Genomic DNA, 7,164 nt, shown 5'->3' with positions numbered 1-7,164 from the left:
GTGCGTACATTTTTTCCTCATGTCCTTAATCAACGTTGCTTTTAACATTTTCGGACTGCTTTTATCCCATTCGCTGTCTTTATTTTGCTCTCTTTAATTATTTCTTGCCTTTCCTTGCAGTCGCCGCTTGTTCAATTTTCTTCCTACATCTCTCTCTTAGTTTGCTGTCTCTTTGTTTCATTTTTTCCCTTCATTTCCTTAATCCCCATTGCTTTTTAAATTTTCTTCCTACGTCTCTCTTTTAGTTGGCCGTCTCTTTGTTTCGTGTTTCCCCTTCATTTCCTTAATCCTTGTTGAATTCTAAATTTGCTACTTTTACCCCGTTTGCTCTTGATTTCGCTGCCTTTCCTTTCTTTTATTTCTTGCCTTTTCTTAGTGCCCTCGCTTTTCAAGTTTCATTTCTACCTCTCGTTTACTTCGCTGTCCCTATTTCTATTTTTTGGCCTGTGCTTCCCTAATACCCATCGCTTTTTAATTCTTCTTTCTCGGCCAACTTTTATTCCTTTCGCTGTCTGTCTTAAATTGATTCCTCTTCTTTCCTTACTGCCCTCAATTTAAAATTTTCCATCTACGTCTCTGCTGTCATTTGCTTTCCCTATTTCATCTTCTTTTTCCTTGATTTCCCTGATGCTTCTCACATTTTAAGTTTCCTTTCCATGCCTACTTTTATCCCACCCACTCTCTTTAATTTGTCATTTTTTTCTTGTCCTTCCTTAGTGCCCTTTTTTTAAAGTTTTCTTTCTACACGTCTTTTAGTTTGCTGGCCCTCGTTTTTAGTATTGCCCTAATCCCACTTGTGTTTTAAATGTTCCTTCTCTGCCTACTTTTATTCCCCTTGCAGTTTTTTAAAAATCATGTGTCTTTCCTTAGCGCCCTCGCTTTTTAAATTTTCTTTTACATCTCCGTTTTTGTTCGCCGTCGCTGTGCGTACATTTTTTCCTCATGTCCTTAATCAACGTTGCTTTTAACATTTTCGGACTGCTTTTATCCCATTCGCTGTCTTTATTTTGCTCTCTTTAATTATTTCTTGCCTTTCCTTGCAGCCGCCGCTTGTTCAATTTTCTTCCTACGTCTCTCTTTTAGTTTGCTGCCTGTTTCGTTTTTTCCCTTCATTTCCTTAATCCCCATCGCTTGTTAAATTTTCTTCCTACGTCTCTCTTTTAGTTTGCTGCCTCTCTCTTTCGTATTTCCCCTTCATTTCCTTAATCCCCGACGCTTTCTAGATTTTCTGCTTTTATCCCGTTTGCTGTCTTCATTTCGCTGCCTTTCCTTTCTTTTATTTCTTGCCTTTTCTTAGTGCCCTCGCTTTTCAAGTTTCATTTCTACCTCTCGTTTACTTCGCTGTCCCTATTTCTATTTTTTGGCCTGTGCTTCCCTAATACCCATCGCTTTTTAATTCTTCTGTCGCAGCCAACTTTTACTCCTTTCCCTGTCTGTCTTAAATTGATTCCTCTTCTTTCCTTACTGCCCTCAATTTAAAATTTTCCATCTACGTCTCTGCTGTCATTTGCTGTCCCTATTTCATATTCTTTTTCCTTGATTTCCCTGATGCTTCTCACATTTTAAGTTTCCTTTCCATGCCTACTTTTATCCCGTCCACTCTCTTTAATTTGTCATTTTTTTCTTGTCCTTCCTTAGTGCCCTTTATTTAAGTTTTCTTTCTCCGTCTCTTTTAGTTTGCTGGCCCTAGTTTTCAGTATTGCCCTAATCCCACTTGTGTTTTAAATGTTCCTTCACTGCCTACTTTTATTCCCCTTGCAGTTTTTTAAAAATCATGTGTCTTTCCTTAGCGCCCTCGCTTTTTAAATTTTCTTTTACATCTCCGTTTTTGTTCGCCGTCGCTGTGCGTACATTTTTTCCTCATGTCCTTAATCAACGTTGCTTTTAACATTTTCGGACTGCTTTTATCCCATTCGCTGTCTTTATTTTGCTCTCTTTAATTATTTCTTGCCTTTCCTTACAGCCGCCGCTTGTTCAATTTTCTTCCTACGTCTCTCTTTTAGTTTGCTGCCTCTCTGTTTCGTTTTTTCCCTGCATTTCCTTAATCCCCATCGCTTGTTCAATTTTCTTCCTACGTCTCTCTTTTAGTTTGCTGCCTCTCTCTTTCGTTTTTTCCCTTCATTTCCTTAATCCCCATCGCTTGTTAAATTTTCTTCCTACGTCTCTCTTTTAGTTTGCTGCCTCTCTCTTTCGTATTTCCCCTTCATTTCCTTAATCCCCGACGCTCTCTAGATTTTCTGCTTTTATCCCGTTTGCTGTCTTCATTTCGCTGCCTTTCCTTTCTTTTATTTCTTGCCTTTTCTTAGTGCCCTCGCTTTTCAAGTTTCATTTCTACCTCTCGTTTACTTCGCTGTCCCTATTTCTATTTTTTGGCCTGTGCTTCCCTAATACCCATTGCTTTTTAATTCTTCTGTCGCAGCCAACTTTTACTCCTTTCCCTGTCTGTCTTAAATTGATTCTTCTTCTTTCCTTACTGCCCTCAATTTAAAATTTTCCATCTACGTCTCTGCTGTCATTTGCTGTCCCTGTTTCATCTTCTTTTTCCTTGATTTCCCTGATGCTTCTCACATTTTAAGTTTCCTTTCCATGCCTACTTTTATCCCGTCCACTCTCTTTAATTTGTCATTATTTTCTTGTCCTTCCTTAGTGCCCTTTATTTAAGTTTTCTTTCTCCGTCTCTTTTAGTTTGCTGGCCCTAGTTTTCAGTATTGCCCTAATCCCACTTGTGTTTTAAATGTTCCTTCACTGCCTACTTTTATTCCCCTTGCAGTTTTTTAAAAATCATGTGTCTTTCCTTAGCGCCCTCGCTTTTTAAATTTTCTTTTACATCTCCGTTTTTGTTCGCCGTCGCTGTGCGTACATTTTTTCCTCATGTCCTTAATCAACGTTGCTTTTAACATTTTCGGACTGCTTTTATCCCATTCGCTGTCTTTATTTTGCTCTCTTTAATTATTTCTTGCCTTTCCTTGCAGTCGCCGCTTGTTCAATTTTCTTCCTACATCTCTCTCTTAGTTTGCTGTCTCTTTGTTTCATTTTTTCCCTTCATTTCCTTAATCCCCATTGCTTTTTAAATTTTCTTCCTACGTCTCTCTTTTAGTTGGCCGTCTCTTTGTTTCGTGTTTCCCCTTCATTTCCTTAATCCTTGTTGAATTCTAAATTTGCTACTTTTACCCCGTTTGCTCTTGATTTCGCTGCCTTTCCTTTCTTTTATTTCTTGCCTTTTCTTAGTGCCCTCGCTTTTCAAGTTTCATTTCTACCTCTCGTTTACTTCGCTGTCCCTATTTCTATTTTTTGGCCTGTGCTTCCCTAATACCCATCGCTTTTTAATTCTTCTGTCGCAGCCAACTTTTACTCCTTTCCCTGTCTGTCTTAAATTGATTCCTCTTCTTTCCTTACTGCCCTCAATTTAAAATTTTCGATCTACGTCTCTGCTGTCATTTGCTTTCCCTATTTCATCTTCTTTTTCCTTGATTTCCCTGATGCTTCTCACATTTTAAGTTTCCTTTCCATGCCTACTTTTATCCCACCCACTCTCTTTAATTTGTCATTTTTTTCTTGTCCTTCCTTAGTGCCCTTTTTTTAAAGTTTTCTTTCTACACGTCTTTTAGTTTGCTGGCCCTCGTTTTTAGTATTGCCCTAATCCCACTTGTGTTTTAAATGTTCCTTCTCTGCCTACTTTTATTCCCCTTGCAGTTTTTTAAAAATCATGTGTCTTTCCTTAGCGCCCTCGCTTTTTAAATTTTCTTTTACATCTCCGTTTTTGTTCGCCGTCGCTGTGCGTACATTTTTTCCTCATGTCCTTAATCAACGTTGCTTTTAACATTTTCGGACTGCTTTTATCCCATTCGCTGTCTTTATTTTGCTCTCTTTAATTATTTCTTGCCTTTCCTTACAGCCGCCGCTTGTTCAATTTTCTTCCTACGTCTCTCTTTTAGTTTGCTGCCTCTCTGTTTCGTATTTCCCCTTCATTTCCTTAATCCCCGACGCTTTCTAGATTTTCTGCTTTTATCCCGTTTGCTGTCTTCATTTCGCTGCCTTTCCTTTCTTTTATTTCTTGCCTTTTCTTAGTGCCCTCGCTTTTCAAGTTTCAATTCTACCTCTCGTTTACTTCGCTGTCCCTATTTCTATTTTTTGGCCTGTGCTTCCCTAATACCCATCGCTTTTTAATTCTTCTTTCTCAGCCAACTTTTATTCCTTTCGCTGTCTGTCTTAAATTGATTCTTCTTCTTTCCTTACTGCCCTCAATTTAAAATTTTCCATCTACGTCTCTGCTGTCATTTGCTTTCCCTATTTCATCTTCTTTTTCCTTGATTTCCCTGATGCTTCTCACATTTTAAGTTTCCTTTCCATGCCTACTTTTATCCCACCCACTCTCTTTAATTTGTCATTTTTTTCTTGTCCTTCCTTAGTGCCCTTTATTTAAAGTTTTCTTTCTACACGTCTTTTAGTTTGCTGGCCCTCGTTTTTAGTATTGCCCCAATCCCACTTGTGTTTTAAATGTTCCTTCTCTGCCTACTTTTATTCCCCTTGCAGTTTTTTAAAAATCATGTGTCTTTCCTTAGCGCCCTCGCTTTTTAAATTTTCTTTTACATCTCCGTTTTTGTTCGCCGTCGCTGTGCGTACATTTTTTCCTCATGTCCTTAATCAACGTTGCTTTTAACATTTTCAGACTGCTTTTATCCCATTCGCTGTCTTTATTTTGCTCTCTTTAATTATTTCTTGCCTTTCCTTGCAGTCGCCGCTTGTTCAATTTTCTTCCTACATCTCTCTCTTAGTTTGCTGTCTCTTTGTTTCATTTTTTCCCTTCATTTCCTTAATCCCCATTGCTTTTTAAATTTTCTTCCTACGTCTCTCTTTTAGTTGGCCGTCTCTTTGTTTCGTGTTTCCCCTTCATTTCCTTAATCCTTGTTGAATTCTAAATTTGCTACTTTTACCCCGTTTGCTCTTGATTTCGCTGCCTTTCCTTTCTTTTATTTCTTGCCTTTTCTTAGTGCCCTCGCTTTTCAAGTTTCATTTCTACCTCTCGTTTACTTCGCTGTCCCTATTTCTATTTTTTGGCCTGTGCTTCCCTAATACCCATCGCTTTTTAATTCTTCTGTCGCAGCCAACTTTTATTCCTTTCGCTGTCTGTCTTAAATTGATTCCTCTTCTTTCCTTACTGCCCTCAATTTAAAATTTTCGATCTACCTCTCTGCTCTCATTTGCTTTCCCTATTTCATCTTCTTTTTCCTTGATTTCCCTGATGCTTCTCACATTTTAAGTTTCCTTTCCATGCCTACTTTTATCCCGTCCACTCTCTTTAATTTGTCATTTTTTTCTTGTCCTTCCTTAGTGCCCTTTATTTAAAGTTTTCTTTCTACACGTCTTTTAGTTTGCTGGCCCTCGTTTTTAGTATTGCCCTAATCCCACTTGTGTTTTAAATGTTCCTTCTCTGCCTACTTTTATTCCCCTTGCAGTTTTTTAAAAATCATGTGTCTTTCCTTAGCGCCCTCGCTTTTTAAATTTTCTTTTACATCTCCGTTTTTGTTCGCCGTCGCTGTGCGTACATTTTTTCCTCATGTCCTTAATCAACGTTGCTTTTAACATTTTCGGACTGCTTTTATCCCATTCGCTGTCTTTATTTTGCTCTCTTTAATTATTTCTTGCCTTTCCTTACAGCCGCCGCTTGTTCAATTTTCTTCCTACGTCTCTCTTTTAGTTTGCTGCCTCTCTGTTTCGTTTTTTCCCTTCATTTCCTTAATCCCCATCGCTTGTTCAATTTTCTTCCTACGTCTCTCTTTTAGTTTGCTGCCTCTCTCTTTCGTATTTCCCCTTCATTTCCTTAATCCCCGACGCTTTCTAGATTTTCTGCTTTTATCCCGTTTGCTGTCTTCATTTCGCTGCCTTTCCTTTCTTTTATTTCTTGCCTTTTCTTAGTGCCCTCGCTTTTCAAGTTTCATTTCTACCTCTCGTTTACTTCGCTGTCCCTATTTCTATTTTTTGGCCTGTGCTTCCCTAATACCCATTGCTTTTTAATTCTTCTGTCGCAGCCAACTTTTACTCCTTTCCCTGTCTGTCTTAAATTGATTCTTCTTCTTTCTTTACTGCCCTCAATTTAAAATTTTCCATCTACGTCTCTGCTGTCATTTGCTGTCCCTGTTTCATATTCTTTTTCCTTGATTTCCCTGATGCTTCTCACATTTTAAGTTTCCTTTCCATGCCTACTTTTATCCCGTCCACTCTCTTTAATTTGTCATTTTTTTCTTGTCCTTCCTTAGTGCCCTTTATTTAAGTTTTCTTTCTCCGTCTCTTTTAGTTTGCTGGCCCTAGTTTTCAGTATTGCCCTAATCCCACTTGTGTTTTAAATGTTCCTTCACTGCCTACTTTTATTCCCCTTGCAGTTTTTTAAAAATCATGTGTCTTTCCTTAGCGCCCTCGCTTTTTAAATTTTCTTTTACATCTCCGTTTTTGTTCGCCGTCGCTGTGCGTACATTTTTTCCTCATGTCCTTAATCAACGTTGCTTTTAACATTTTCGGACTGCTTTTATCCCATTCGCTGTCTTTATTTTGCTCTCTTTAATTATTTCTTGCCTTTCCTTGCAGTCGCCGCTTGTTCAATTTTCTTCCTACATCTCTCTCTTAGTTTGCTGTCTCTTTGTTTCATTTTTTCCCTTCATTTCCTTAATCCCCATTGCTTTTTAAATTTTCTTCCTACGTCTCTCTTTTAGTTGGCCGTCTCTTTGTTTCGTGTTTCCCCTTCATTCCCTTAATCCTTGTTGAATTCTAAATTTGCTACTTTTACCCCGTTTGCTCTTGATTTCGCTGCCTTTCCTTTCTTTTATTTCTTGCCTTTTCTTAGTGCCCTCGCTTTTCAAGTTTCATTTCTACCTCTCGTTTACTTCGCTGTCCCTATTTCTATTTTTTGGCCTGTGCTTCCCTAATACCCATCGCTTTTTAATTCTTCTGTCGCAGCCAACTTTTACTCCTTTCGCTGTCTGTCTTAAATTGATTCCTCTTCTTTCCTTACTGCCCTCAATTTAAAATTTTCGATCTACGTCTCTGCTGTCATTTGCTTTCCCTATTTCATCTTCTTTTTCCTTGATTTCCCTGATGCTTCTCACATTTTAAGTTTCCTTTCCATGCCTACTTTTATCCCACCCACTCTCTTTAATTTGTCATTATTTT

This window comes from Calonectris borealis, unplaced genomic scaffold (genome assembly GCF_964195595.1).
Source record: "Calonectris borealis unplaced genomic scaffold, bCalBor7.hap1.2 HAP1_SCAFFOLD_70, whole genome shotgun sequence".
NCBI classification, from domain to species: Eukaryota; Metazoa; Chordata; class Aves; order Procellariiformes; family Procellariidae; genus Calonectris; species Calonectris borealis.
This window is presented reverse-complemented; position numbering follows the sequence as displayed.